At 40.8% G+C, this 14,292-nt stretch overlaps 1 pseudogene; it reads right to left on the bottom strand.

Moving 5' to 3' along the window:
- Nucleotides 1–7,595: 7,595 nt before the first annotated feature.
- LOC128050430 (olfactory receptor 7A17-like) lies at nucleotides 7,596–8,451 on the bottom strand (annotated as a pseudogene).
- Between the last annotated feature and the right edge of the window lie 5,841 nt (nucleotides 8,452–14,292).

The following is a 14,292-nucleotide window of genomic DNA, read 5'->3' as shown; positions in this document are numbered from 1 at the left end:
GTACATGCAGTTCAGTTCAGTTCAGTTCAGTGGCACAGTCATGGCCGACTCTTTGCGACCCCATGAATCGCAGCACTCCAGGCCTTCTTGTCCATCACCATCTCCCGGAGTTCACTCAGACTCACGTCCATCAAGTCAGTGATGCCATCCAGCCATCTCATCCTCTGTGGTCCCCTTCTCCTCCTGCCCCCAATCCCTCCCAGCATCAGAGTCTTTTCCAATGAGTCAACTCTTCACATGAGGTGGCCAAAGTACAGGAGTTTCCGCTTTAGCATCATTCCTTCCAAAGAAATCCCAGGGCTGATCTCCTTCAGAATGGACTGGTTGGATCTCCTTGCAGTCCAAGGGACTCTCGAGTCTTCTCCAACACCACAGTTCAAACGCATCAATTCTTCGGTGCTCAGCCTTTTTCACAGTCCAACTCTCACATCCATACACGACCATGGGAAAAACCATAGCCTTGCCTAGACGGACCTTAGTCTGCAAAGTAATATCTCTGCTTTTGAATATGCTATCTAGGTTGGTCATAAGTTTTCTACCAAGGAGTAAGCGTCTTTTAATTTCATGGCTGTAGTCACCATCTGCAGTGATTTTGGAGCCCAGAAAAATAAAGTCTGACGGTTTCCACTGTTTCCCCATCTATTTCCCATGAACTGATGGGACCGGATGCCATGATCTTCGTTTTCTGAATGTTGAGCTTTAAGCCAACTTTCTCACACTCCTCTTTCACTTTCATCAAGAGGCTTTTTAGTTCCTCTTCACTTTCTGCCATAAGGGTGCTGTCATCTGCATATCTGAGGTTATTGATATTTCTCCTAGCAATCTTGATTCCAGCTTGTGTTTCTTTCAGTTTAGCGTTTCTCATGATGTACTCTGCATAGAAGTTAAATAAGCAGGCTGACAATATATAGCCTTGACGGACTCTTTCCCTATTTGGAACCAGTCTGTTGTTCCATGTCCAGTTCTAACTGTTGCTTCCTGACCTGCATACAGATTTCTCAAGAGGCAGGTCAGGTGGTCTGGTATTCCCATCTCCCTCAGAATTTTCCACAGTTTATTGTGATCCACACAGTCAAAGGCTTTGGCATAGTCAATAAAGCAGAAATAGATGTTTTTCTGTAACTCTCTTGCTTTTTCCATGATCCAGCAGGTGTTGGCAATTTGTACTCTGGTTCCTCTGTCTTTTCTAAAACCAGCTTGAACATTGGGAAGGTCATGGTTCACTTATTGCTGAAGCCTGGCTTGAAGAATTTTGAGCACTACCTACTAGCATGTGAGATGAGTGCAATTGTGCAGTAGTTTGAGCATTCTTTTGCATTGCCTTTCTTGGGATTGGAATGAAAAATGACTTTTTTCACTCCTGTGGCCACTGCTGAGTTTTCCAAATTTGCTGGCATATTGAGTGCAGCACTTTCACAGCATCATCTTTCAGGATTTGAAGTAGCTCAACTGGAATTCCATCACCTCCACTAGCTTTGTTCGTAGTGATGCTTTCTAAGGCCCACTTGACTTCACATTCCAGGATGTCTGGCTCTAGATGAGAGATCACACCATCGTTATTATCCAGGTCATGAAGATCTTTTTTGTACAGTTTTTCTGTGTATTCTTGCCGTCTCTTCTTAATATCTTCTGCTTCTGTTAGGTCCAGACCATTTCTGTCCTTTATCGAGCACATCTTTGCATGAAATGCTCCCTTGATATCTCTAATTTTCTTGAATAGATCTCTAGTCTTTCCCATTTTGTTGTTTGCCTCTATTTCTTTGCATTGATTGCAGAAAAAGGCTTTCTTATCTCTCCTTGCTATTCTTTGGAACTCTGCATTTAGATGCTTATATCTTTCCTTTTCTCCTTTGCTTTTCACTTCTCTTCTTTTCACAGCTATTTGTAAGGCCTCCCCAGAAAGCCATTTTGCTTTTTTGCATTTCTTTTCCATGGGGATGGTATTGATCCCTGTCTCCTCTACAATGTCACGAACCTCATTCCATAGTTCATCAGGCACTCTATCTATCAAATATAGGCCCTTAAATCTATTTCTCACTTCCAATGTATAATCATAAGGGATTTGATTTAGGTCATACCTGAATGGTCTAGAGGTTTTCCCTACTTTCTTCAATTTAAGTCTGAATTTGGCAATAAGGAGTTCATGATCTGAGCCACAGTCAGCTCCTGGTCTTGTTTTTGCTGACTGTATAGAGTTTCTCCATCTTTGGCTGCAAAGAATATAATCAATCTGATTTCGGTGTTGGCCATCTGGTGATGTCCATGTGTACAGTCTTCTCCTGTGTTGTTGGAAGAGGGTGTTTGCTATGACCAGTGCATTTTCTTGGCAAAACTCGATTAGTCTTTGCCCTGCTTCATCTGCATTCCAAGGCCAAATTTGTCTGTTACTCCAGGTGTTTCTTGACTTCCTACTTTTGCATTCCAGTCCCCTATAATGAAAAGGACATCTTTTTTGGGTGTTAGTTCTAAAAGGTCTTGTAGGTCTTCATAGAACCGTTCAACTTCAGCTTCTTCAGCGTTACTGGTTGGGGCATAGACTTGGATTACTGTGATATTGAATGGTTTGCCTTGGAAATGAACAGAGATCATTCTGTTGTTTTTGAGATTGCATCCAAGAACTGCATTTCAGACTCTTTTCTTGACCGTGATGGCTACTCCATTTCTCCTGAGGGATTCCTGCCCACAGTAGTAGATATAATGGTCATCTGAGTTAAATTCACCCCTTCCAGTCCATTTTAGTTCACTGATTCCTAGAATGTCAACGTTCACTCTTGCCATCTCCTGTTTGACCACTTCCAATTTGCCTTGATTCATGGACATGACATTCCAGGTTCCTATGCAATATTGTTCTTTACAGCATTGGACCTTGCTTCTATCACAAGTTGCATCCACAACTGGGTATTGTTTTTGCTTTGGCTCCATCCCTTCATTCTTTCTAGAGTTATTTCTCCACTGATCTCCAGTAGCATATTGGACACCTACTGACCTGGGGAGTTCCTCTTTCAGTATCCTATCATTTTGCCTTTTCATACTGTTCATGGGGTTCTCAAGGCAAGAATACTGAAGTTGTTTGCCATTGCCTTCTCCAGTGGACCACATTCTGTCAGACCTCTCCACCATGACTCGCCGGTCTTGGGTTGCCCCATGTGCATGGCTTAGTTTCATTGAGTCAGACAAGGCTGTGGTCCTAGTGTGATTAGATTGAATAGATTTCTGCATGGTTTCAGTGTATCTGCCCTCTGATGCTCTCTTACAACACCTACCATCTTACTTTGGGTTTCTCTTACCTTGGGCATGGGGTATCTCTTCAGGGCTGCTCCAGCAAAGCACAGCTGCTGCTCCTTACCTTGGATGAAGGGTATCTTCTCACCGCCGCCCTTTCTGACCTGAAACGTGAGGTTGCTCCTCTCGGCCGCCACCGCTGGCCTCAGGTGTGGGGTGGCTCCTCCCGGCCACCGCCCCTGACCTCTGACGCAGGGTGGCTCCTCTCAGCTGTTCCTGTGCCGTCGCAGCCTTGCACTGTCGCCAGCTGCCCCTGACCTCAGATGTGGGGTAACTCCTCTTGGCTGCCGCCGTTTGGGCATGAGGTCCTCCCGGCTTCTGCCCTCAACCTCGGATGTGGGGTAGCTCCTCTCGGCCACGCTTAGTGTGCCAGTTGCAGCCGCCTATGCTTAATTCACCAGTCTGTAAAATTGATGACCAGTGCAAAGTCGATTCATGAAGCAAGTCACCCAAAGCCAGGGCTCTGGGACAACCTAGAGGGATAGAGTGGGGAGGGAAGTGGGGGGAGGGTTCAGGATGGGGGAGACACATGTATACCTATGGCTGATTCATGTTTATGTATGGCAAAAACCATCACAATATTGTACAGCAATTATCTTCCAATTAAAATTACTTTTTAAAGAAATTTTAAGTGACATCAAATGATATATATCTGAGAAAAGACCATTTAGTAGGCAGAATAAGATACTCAAAAGATGACCACACTCTATTCTCAAGACCTTTTGAATATCCTATCTCAGTAAGGGAAATACTGGAGTGGGTAACCTATCCATTCTCTAGGGGATCTTCACATCCCAGGAATTGAACCAGGATCTCCTGCATTGCAGGCAGATTCTTTACCAGCCGAGCTACCAGGGAAGTCTGAGATTACATTAGCAGATGGAATAAAGTGCATAATCATTGATCTTTATATCAGATTAGCATAGATATTCAGCTTAGAATAATGTAATCACAGTGTTCCTCTAAATGTGGAAGAGAAAGGAAAGAGAATTAGTGTAAAATATTTTCAAGTGCTCTGCACCTGGGTTTGAAGATTGAGGAAAGACCATGAACCAAGAAATGCTGGTGGCCACTAGAAGTAAAACAACAAAGGGAGCGCATTGTCCTCTGGAGTGTCCAGGAGGATCACAGTCCTACAGACATCATAATTATAGTTCAATGAGACTTCAGACTTCTGAAGAAGTTTAAGATACATACATGTTTTAAGCCACTAGTGTGCTAATTGTAAGACAGGTATTTGTTTTAAGTCACTGCTGCTGCTGCTGCTAAGTCGCTTTAGTCATGTGCAACTCTGTGTGACCCCATAAACGGCAGCCCACCAGGCTCTGCCATCCCTGGGATTCTCCAGGCAAGAACACTGGAGTGGGCTGCCACTTCCTTCTCCAATTTAAGTCACTACTATGGTAATTTGTTACAAGAGCATGCATGCATGGTAAGTTGCTTGAGTCATGTCTGACTCCTTGTGACCCTATTGACTATAGCCCACCAGGCTACTCTGTCCATGGGATTCTCCAGGCAAGAATACTGAAGTGGGCTGCCATGGCCTTCTACAGGGTGTCTTCCCAAACCAGGGATGGAACCTGAGTCTCTTGTGGGAGCAAGAACAATTTAATACAGATGTTGTTCTTGGAGTTGAGTTTAAACCTTTCAGTTCAATCAGTGAGCTACCCTTAGCTAGAGGTATTTTGTGTTGAAATTATACATAAACAGAAAGAGAAAATTGAGTCCTTTTTGAGATATTCTCATTAGCTCCTATAGAGAACTTTTCACTGCCTAAATATAAATGTGGTTCTAACTTTGAGGTCTTTGATGATTTAAGATGAGAAAAGTAAATCATTACTAATATTAAAGGCACATATTCTATTTAAAAACTTTTTGTCAAAATTTCTAAATTCTTTCTATTTTCTGTTATTTCAAGCATCTGTTCTTTTCACTTCCATCCCTCTAACTTGCTCTCAAGGTTTCTTTCAACTTGGGATGGAATTACAAATGAGACTGTAGGCATGTACATATATGTGTGAGCATATTTATTTCAGAGAAAGGTATATACAGATGTGGGCACATGTATACATACTTGTACTCCTAACCTTGAACATGGTTTGTGGACTCTACAAAGCATTTCTATACATTTCATTCATTTTCACAACATCCATAGGGTGTTATCTTATATATTCATCATAAATAAATAAGACTGAGATTCAGGTCAATTACAGTATTAACAATAACATTTCAAAGAAATTAAAACTTGCTCTGCACCTTTTAGACTATCAAAAAATGAACCATGTAGTGTGTACTGCTAATTTATGAAATTCAGAAAATCGTATACCTTAAAAATTGGCAGTTTATTGTATGTAATTACTCTTTAATGACTTAGCTAGAATTTCAAATTTTGAGTTTTGCATTGTTCAGAGTAATAAGTAAAGTCCATGCAGTTGAGTCACACCTGAAATTGAGAGGTATTGCTTTAATCAAGGATTAGAACAAAGTGTCGTATATGGATATAGGAATAGTGAAAATAATATGAAGAAATTACTATTTGATAAACTCAGTTTTTTTCTTTTAAACTAAAGACTAACCTGCCTATATCAAAAGAAGAAATTGATATAAAGTGGCTCAAAACACAATAGCACTACAACTGAACACACTATCATGGAGGTAACTTGAAAACACAGAATAGAGTCTGACAGCTGACAGTAGACCCATGAAGAAGAGACTCAGATTAAATCCTTATTGTGTATTTCTATTTGAGACTAAAGACATTATGTTAAACCATTTCCTTTTAGGACAACTTGTTATGCAGCAACAAACTGATAAAATAATCCAAGTGAACAGCTGAGTGAAATTATAATAATATATGGCTTCTCATTGTAGACATTTGCTCTGATACTTGAATAGCATTTATAATTACTCAGTTATTCAAGTCTATTTCATATAACTGTATTAAAAACTGAATCCATCCAGGTTTTCATATAGGTAACTATGCCAGGTTAAAAGGATATGCCTATTTGTTCAAAACTCTGTGACTCTGAATCACAGGACCAGGAGGAATTTAAGCTCCCTAGTGAGCTGTACTTGGAAAGAGATATATATGTTTATATTGCTCATTCAATATCTTTTAGTAGTCATGATGAAACTTAGATGGGGAAGATATTTCATTTAGAACAATGAAAGGAATCATATTCATAGGCAAAAATGTAAGTTTTTCAAGTAGAAGAAGAAAGATGATTCAAAATAAAATATAATTACACCAAACAACACTTCATGCCAATGATAAACACCTTTATATATGGACACTGATCTTACATACATCAGTAAGTAAATTGTACACCAGAAAAAATAATTTGCATAGTTAAAATCTGGTATAAATATGTGCTTCATTTTAGTTAAGGTCATCTTAGACTCTAGACTTTATTACATCAAACTCTTTATTGAAACTGGTGCTTCACATAGACTACCAGTGGAGACATGCATTGATGATCAGGTTTCCAGTGACTCTGATAATGGTGGCTCAGCAGATAAAGAATCTGTCTGTAATGCGGGAGATGGAGGAAATGCAGGTTGGATCCCTAGGTAGAGAAGATCCCCCTTGGAGTAGAAAATGGTAACCCACTCCAGTATTGTTGCCTGAAAAATCCCACAGAATTTGGTGGGCTACAGCCCATGGGGTCGCAAAAAGTCAGACACGACTGAGCAACTGAGCACACACTGGTAACCAATATGCACACTGAGCTATATAAAGAACAAGATCCTAACAGGAATAAAATGGAATGCCTTGTTGGGAAACACACTATATGTTAAAGTCTAAAATTTGAGGAAGAGAAATTATGGTAGTGATGTGCAAAAGGAATAATGAACAGAAAGTGATAAATTGAGGTTTCATACTTTACACTCTTATGAAATTATGTCATTGGATGGATTCAGTAGTCAAGGTAGTTTTTCTTTTCCAAAAGGTAACAGAACTCAGGCTTATTCACTCAGTAAAATGAAATAAACTTGATCTGTATATAACATTTCACAAAGAAATTATTCTTAGGAGATGCACCCAGTCTTATGAGATATATAGGCATTTCCATATATTTCACTTAAGGACGTGAATCAATTTGGGAGAGTATAAAAATGACAAAGGATAAAGCATAGATGACAGAACAGAAAAGTTAATTAAGCAAACTGCTGAAATTGCATAGAGAAGTTGAAATCAAAGAAATGAAAATAGAAGACAATAAGTTGAAGGAGCAAGTGCCATTTTCACAGTTTGATCAAAGAAGCATAATATGTGGCCCTGAGGCTTAAACCCTTCTATCATGTGCATTTCTTTAGCCCAAGGACAAATGACCTTGATATAGTTTCCATCCCAAAAAATCTTTTCAGAGCCCTCTTTATGTCTTTATTTCTTAGACTGTAGATGAAGGGGTTCAGCATGGGTGTGACCACAGTGTACATCACTGAGGCTGCAGCACTTGACAGTGAGCTGTGGGTAGCAGCAGAGCTAAGGTACACTCCTAAACTAGTACAATAAAATAAGGAGACCACTGAGAGGTGAGATGCACAGGTGGAAAATGCTTTACACCTCCCCTGAGCTGAAGAGATTCTATATAGAGAGGACACTATCTTGGAATAAGAGTAAAGGATACCAGTCAGGGTACCACTACCCAGAAGTCCAGCTCCAAATTGCATCATCATGTTATTGAGAAAGGTGTCAGAATAGGCAAGTTGGACCAGCTCTTTTATTTCACAAAAAAAGTGAGGGATTTCCAAGTCTGTACAAAAGGACAGTCTCAGCACCATTAAGCTGTGTAACAAGGAATACATAACACTCACTATCCAGGATATCAGAACCAGCAGTCCACAGAGCTGGGGGCTCATGATGACCATATAGTGCAGGGGATGACAGATGGCCACATACCGGTCATAAGCCATCACCGTCAGGAGAAGGACATCTAATCCTGCAAAGAGAATGTAAAAATACATCTGGGTGATACAGCCTTCATAGGTGATAACTTGGCTCTGTGTCTGGATGTTCCACAGCATCTTCGGGATGGTTGTTGAGGTGAAACAGATGTCTACAAAGGACAGGTTGGAGAGGAAGAAGTACATGGGGGTGTGGAGATGGGAGTCTGAGCTGACAGCCAAGATAATGAGCAGGTTTCCAAACATAGTGATCAGGTACATGGAGAGGAAAAGCCCAAATATGAGGGGCCGCAGTTCTGATTCCCCTGAAAGTCCCAGAAGAAGAAGAAAATTTGAGCTTTGTGTACCATTTCCTGATTCCATGTGGTGGAGGTGACTATTGGAGGGAAAAAAGAAATAACATGAGTAGTTTTCACTCAAACCGGCCTAACTCACATAGCTGAACTATTTTAATTTTAACTCACATAGCTGAACTATTTTAATTTCTCTTTGCTGTCAAGGAATTGATGTTAATATGTTTAGTTCTGTTCAGTTGCTCAGTCATGTCCGACTCTTTGCAACACCATGAATTGCAGCACACCAAGCCTCCCTGTCCATCACCGTCTCCCGAAGTTCACTCAAACTCACGTCCATCGAATCAGTGATGCCATCCAGCCATCTAACCCTCTGTCATCACCTTTGCCTCCTGCCCCCAATCCCTCCCAGCATCAGAGTCTTTTCCAATGAATCAACTCTAGCATGAGGTGGCCAAAGTACTGGAGCTTCAGCTTTAGCATCATTCCTTCCAAAGAACACCCAGGACTTCTCTCCTTTAGAATGGACTGGTTGGATCTCTTTGAAGTCCAAGGGACTCTCAAGAGTCTTCTCCAACCCCACAGTTCAAAAGCATCAATTCTTCGGAGCTCAGCTTTCTTCACAGTCCAACTCTCACATCCATACATGACTACTGGAAAAACCATAGCCTTGACTAGACGGACCTTTGTTGGCAAAGTAATGTCTCTGCTTTTAAATATGCTATCTAGGTTGGTCATAACTTTGTTATATGGAGATAAATCCTCCTTGAGGGTATACCTCATTTCACCTCTGACTAGAAATTTTTGTCCCATTCTCAACAAATTCCAAAGGCTTCTTAATTTACAGTTTTAATGAAAACCCCTTTCATGCATTTCAGAAATACTTATCAAGAACCAACAATGCTCGGAGCACATATAAGGAACAGTGTTCATAAACAAAACTCCCACATTCCAAGGGTGGTTAAAGATGGTATTCAAATAAGTGTAAAATATAATATAACAGGAGATGACAGATACTATGAAAAGAACCAGGTATAAATGAGAGAGGAGTAGGTGTTATTTTGTACTGAGTGTTCAGGTAAGGCCTGCAAACAAGATGATAATTGAACCAATTCCTCAAAAGAGAGAGAGAAGGAACTAGTGTGGTGATAGGAGAAGTGTGTGTCTGGTAGAGAGAGCTGCCACTGCTAAGGACTTTAGAAAGATGCTGGTTCCACCTGTTCAAACCCAAATAAGGAAGCCAGTGGGGCAGAGGAATAAGCAAGAAGGGGAGTGACTAGAGATGGTGTCAGGGATGCTGAGGAATAAGGTGGTCTCCCTGTGACAGCTGACTCTTCAGTCCACACAGAATCCTTCCTTTCATGTGATTCTTTGTGCTTTATGAATTTAGTCGCCATGGCATCCTGTGAATTGTAAACATATCATATCCTCTTCTTAGTTCCATCTTCTGACTAAATCCTGGTCTCTGTATTATGTCACCTTAATATAGGAGGCCGTTTCCCTAGAGGATCAGACAGTGAAGAATCTGCCTGCCATGCAGGAGACCCGGGTTCAATCCCTGGATTGGGAAGATTCCCCTGGAGAAGGGAATGGCAATCCACTCCAGTATTCTTGCCTGGAGAATTCCATAGACAGAGGAGCTTGGCAGGCTACAGTCCATGGGAGTCACAAAAAGTCAGACACAACTGAGTGATTAACACTTTCACTTCACTTCCTCTGCTTAAAGAACCGCTTTCACCCCAGTCACAGACACACACACCACGTCATCATGAGGTGTGTCACTACTATGTATTTCTTGCCTAGAAACACTTTCTTCAGGCCATGAGTGGTTACAAGTCAAACTGGTCAGATCAGATTATCATTCATTTAAGGAATATATAAATGTTACCCAGAAATTTAAATTCACAAGCTTCCCATGGACCAATAGACATGGGGTTCCTTCTTGGTATGGCCGCTTTCTGCCCTGTATTTAAAGAAATACTTTAAAAAGTCTGAGAGAGACAGAGAGAGAGAAGACCGGACACATGGGCCTTAGGGGAAAATTATATAATAAGCCTGAATAGCCCCTTCAGATGATGTGATGAATTAAAACTTCCTTGGTTTGGCAACATTCCAACTCCAGTTACATCTCCTTGATGCTCAGAAAAAATAATTTAAAAAAGGAAAAATGCCTTTATTACTTTGATAGAAACAGTGATACATTTATGGCGCAAGACACCTGACAGATTGAATACCCCAAAAGAAAAAAGAGCAAAGTGCAAAAGAAAATAATTCACAAAATGAACCATACAAACCGCAAACAAAGGTGGGTATTGCTTTATATGAAGCAGTAGAAGACTTGTTTTTCCTGAGCCTGACTCACTTATTTGAATAACTTTTTTTCCATCGCATAGAGAAAGTGCCACCCTAGGTGGCACTAGTGGTAAAGAACCTGCCTCCCAGTGCAGGTTAGACCTAAGTAATACAGGTTCGATCCCTGGGTTAGAAAGATCCCCTGGAAGACGGCACAGCAACCCACTCCAGTATTCTTGCCAGGAGAGTCCCATGGACAGAGAAGCCTAGTGGGCTTCAGTCCATAGGGTCGCATAGAGTTGGACACAACTGAGACAACTTAGCACACAGCACACACACACACAGAAGGAGGTAAGCCACGTCCCAGTTTTCTTGTGGGGTGTGTTATGTTTGTTTTTCTTGAACTTTTGGATTTATCTTACTCCTTAAGTAAATTTGGTGGGCATATCCCAATTCTCATCCGGTCTACAATTAACATGCAAAGGGCTTTCCAGACCACACTCTATAATTTCTACAGACTTCATGACAATTCACCATTTCACCCTAGATAAATTTCTTCATATGATTTATGCCTGAGACATTATGTATGATATCATTTACTTCATTATACTGTGATTTTGCCATTATAATGCAAAATCTTAATCATCTGAGACTTCACATGCTTTGTTCACTATCACATTGTCAAAAAGCTATATGAATACATGTGCACTTGTATAGGAACATATTTAAATATAAATGAAATTACAAAATAAAAAGAATGGCAATGAAAATGGAACAGGCTTAAATATAACAGTAATGAATCAACTGTATTTCTTTAAGAAATCAAATAGAGCATCAAAAACTAAGTGAAAATGATATTTAAATGGTAACTATTTAATGAAATCACATAGATTAGAAGTTAAATTGGCAAATATGTAGACATGAAATGATATAATATATAATGTTCCTAGAATCATGAGGCTTATATTCAAATTTTACTTAATGTGCTTTATGCATCTTATTCCTTCTTCTAATTGGACTTTAATTATTATCATTTCATTGGCAACACTGAGCCTTATGTTACTGAGGTCAAACATTGCTTTCCTTTAGTCCTAACTAAATACATTTATTTATGAGTCAGGGTAGCAAACTACCACACTAACCTCTGGTATCTGAGCTAGGTTAGATAAGTGTTCCAGGCTTCCATTCTCTCTAATTTTCCCACAGCATCTACTGGGCTCTCAGACTCACCTGGATGTGAACTGAGAGAAAGGCATTTGTGTGGAAGTTCAAATACCTCCTGGAAGGTTGATATTGGTGAATGAAACTCTGTCTCCATAACACAGCTGGAGGGAGAGAAAAACTGTTTTACAGTCAGACTCAGGTCTCCAAAGGAAACATGTTCTGTGACATCCAAGACTTCTCAGGCTGGGACTTTATAGTTTGTAGAGTCTATAGACTTTATAGGCTTCTACAGACTCTATAGACTTTATAGAGACTTTATAGCTCACTTAGCTCCTCATTAGGCATTTTTTGGTTGTAATGCCCATACTTTGTACCTGATTTCCCTAGGGAACAGGGGTCTGGACAGAAAGGAAAATTTCCCTGTTCTTTCTATGTTCCTAAGAGACCAGGTTACAAGGCAAGTGAGTTCTGTTTTTATTATTCCTTCTCAATTCTCCTGCACCCAGAGGCTTGTCAGCTACAAATTGGCACTTGCCAAGAGCATTTGCCAGCGACTGAACAACAACAAGGGATTTGCCATCTGCCTTTGAACCCTGTGTTGTTGCAACTGTTGACCTTCAACACCTGCTGAGGGAGTTCAGGGTGGGGTGAGGCACTCTGTGCTCCAGGGAATCTGGTGGGACATGTCTTTAGATAGTTAAATATTTTCAAGAACTGATTTCATGATCCCAATCTTTGCATCTTCTTTATATCTAGAAAAGCACTAAATCCCTCTGTAGTGACATCAGCTACTCCTAACTAGTAGAAAACCATCTGTAAAGAAAGCACTTGGTTGCATTGAACTCCCCCTTCACCAAAATCTTATATTTTGACCGTCCCCAACTGCCTCTATGGAGCAGTCTCTCAGAGATATCTGAGGTGTTATCTCCCAGACTGCAGTCCTCATTTTGCCCCTAAATAAAATTTAACTAACAACTATCACATTGTGCATTTTTTTAAGTCCACACTTTAACATTAAAGGCAAAAAGTTGACAGAATTGAGATGAAAGTATATACAATTGGCATATTTAAATGGGCATTATAAGATGGTTATATCTCTTTTGTTTAATTACATTGTGGAATAAGCATGTTTCACTGGTAATGCTTCTCCTTCGTGGTACTGTAAGACAAGGCATATAAATCTACATCTCAACAACTATTAATTGAACTTACTAAAGGAAACCAATAGGGTGACCTGAGCCATGTGTGCATATGTGTGAGTATGTGTGTGTGTATGCTCACTTACTCTTGTCTGACTCTTTGCAACCCCATGGACTGTAACCCACCAGGCTTCTCTCTCCATAGAAATTTCCAGGCAAGAATATTGGAGTGGGTTGCCATTTCCTACACCAAGGTATCTTCCCAAACAGAGATCAAACCCGCATCTCCGATTGCTCCTGTGTTGGCAGACGGTTTCTTTACCACTGAGCCACCTGAGCCATGCTGCTGCTGCTGCTGCTAAGTCGCTTAAGTCGTGTCTGACTCTGTGAGATCCCATAGACAGCAGCCCACCAAGCTCCCCCGTCCCTGGGATTCTCCAGGCAAGAACACTGGAGTGGGTTGCCATTTCCTTCTCCAATGCATGAAAGTAAAGTGAACGTGAAGTCACTCAGTCATGTCCGACTCCTAGTGACCCCATGGACTGCAGCCTTCCAGGTTCCACCACCCATTCGATTTTCCAGGCAAGAGTAATGGAGTGGGGTGCCATTGCCTTCTCTGCACCTGAGCCATACAAACTAGTAGAAACTGGAAACTAACATTCAAGACTAATAAAGATAAAAAAAAACAATGATTTTGCTCTGAATTGAACTGGTAAACCTGGAAGATCTTTCCTGAATGCCTTAAACAAACCTTTGAAAATGAAAGTGTTAGTCACTCAATCATGTCCAACTCTTTTTTTGACCACATAAACTGTAGCCCACCAGGCTCCTCTGTCCATGGAATTCTCCAGGCAAGAATATTGGAGTAGATAGCCACTCATTTCTGCAAGGGATCTTCCTGACCCAGGGATTGAATCCAGGTCTCCTGCATTACAGGAAGGTTCTTTACCATCTGAGCCACAAGGGGAGCTCCAAAACCTTTGAAGGTATTGGCAGAGTGTGTAATTTCCTCGGTTCTGTCTCTCTGCAGCAAAAAGTTGAAGTAATGGATGGACCAGTGTAATAGCTCAGGAAAAACAAAGAATAGTACACACTCTAGGAGTGAGGGTGGGCCGACCCAAAAGACTAAGAAAAGAGAGGCTCAGATCCTTCTAAGCTTTCTCCTTTTATACATTTGTCTCCTCCCCCTGAACCTGTACTATGTAAACTGGGCT

This window comes from Budorcas taxicolor, chromosome 7, assembly GCF_023091745.1.
Source record: "Budorcas taxicolor isolate Tak-1 chromosome 7, Takin1.1, whole genome shotgun sequence".
In the NCBI taxonomy this organism is placed as follows: Eukaryota; Metazoa; Chordata; class Mammalia; order Artiodactyla; family Bovidae; genus Budorcas; species Budorcas taxicolor.
The sequence above is the reverse complement of the archived record's forward strand: the minus strand, read 5'-3'. Positions and strand labels throughout refer to the sequence as shown.